The sequence below is a fragment of the Carlito syrichta genome, unplaced genomic scaffold (assembly GCF_000164805.1).
Source record: "Carlito syrichta isolate Samal-C Ts95f unplaced genomic scaffold, Tarsius_syrichta-2.0.1 Scaffold106310, whole genome shotgun sequence".
Lineage (NCBI taxonomy): Eukaryota > Metazoa > Chordata > Mammalia > Primates > Tarsiidae > Carlito > Carlito syrichta.
The window spans coordinates 11555-12752 of record NW_007050406.1 but is presented as its reverse complement, the minus strand read 5'-3'; positions in this window follow the sequence as shown (position 1 = coordinate 12752).

The window sequence follows — 1198 nt, the reverse complement described above, 5'->3', positions numbered from 1 at the left end:
CGCCCGCCCGCCTGCCCCTGGCGCCTTCTGCAGCCGGTGTTGGCGCCACCGGGAGGGCAGTGTTCTCTGGAGCCGGCCGGCCTCGGGTTGCTGCCTTTCCGCTCAGCAGCCTGTGACCTTGGGCAAGTTACCTGATGTCTCTGAGTCTCAGTTTTCGTTTCTAAATTTGGGTGGCTAAGCGGGCAGGGCACAGTGACTCATACCTGTAGTTCCAACGCTGGGAGGCCGAGGTGGGAGGATCCCTTCTGTCCAGGAATTCGAGACCAGCTGGGGCGACAGTGTGAGACTCTGTCTCTAAGAGAAACTTTTTTTTTTTGCGTTGGAGTCTCGCTCTGCCGCCCAGGCTGTAGTGCCATGGCACACTCGTGGCCACCACAGCCTCCACCCGCTGGGTTCTGGCGATCCTCCCGCTTCAGCCTTCCAAGTAGCTGGAACCATAGGTGCACACCACCACGCCTGGCTAACTTTTTAATGCATTGCAGAGGCGAGGGCTCACCAAGTAGCCCGGGCTGGTCTCGAACCCGTAGGCTCTCTCCTCAGCCTCCCAAAGTGCTGGGATGACAGGGAAATACAGTCAAGCCCATTTGTGAGCTGGGGATTCTCAGGCTCAGAGAGCCATGACGTTCTGGCGATGATCTTGATTGGTCGGCTCTTCTGAGACTGACCGTCTTCCCGCTTCACCACCCATCGTGATCCCTCCTTTGACCTCTCTGCTTCCCAAGGAAGCATTTTCCTTTTCTGAGTCACCAGACACTTCCCTGAGTCCATCTCCTCCCTTAAAAGAATGAGGAATCCCAGCACTTTGGGAGGCCGAGGCGAGAGGATTGCCGGAGCCCACGGGTTCCAGACCAGCCTGGGTAACTTGGTGAAACCTCATCTCTACAATAAATAAAAAAGTTAGGCCGGGTTCAGTGGCTCACCTGTAATCCCTTGCTTTGGGAGGCCGGGGTGAGTGAATTGCTTGAGCCCGCGGGTTTGAGACCCACCTGGGCAACTTGGCGAGGCCTCATCTCTACAATAAATCAAAAAACGAGCCGGGCGTGGTAGTGCGCGCCTGTGGTTCTGGCTACTTGTAAGGCTGAGGCGGAAGGATCGCCGGAGCCCAGCAGGGCGAGGCTGCGGTGGCCAGGAGTGGCCACTGCACTCCAGTCTGGGCGACAGAGTGAGACTCCAACTCAAAAAAAATTAAAAAAATAAA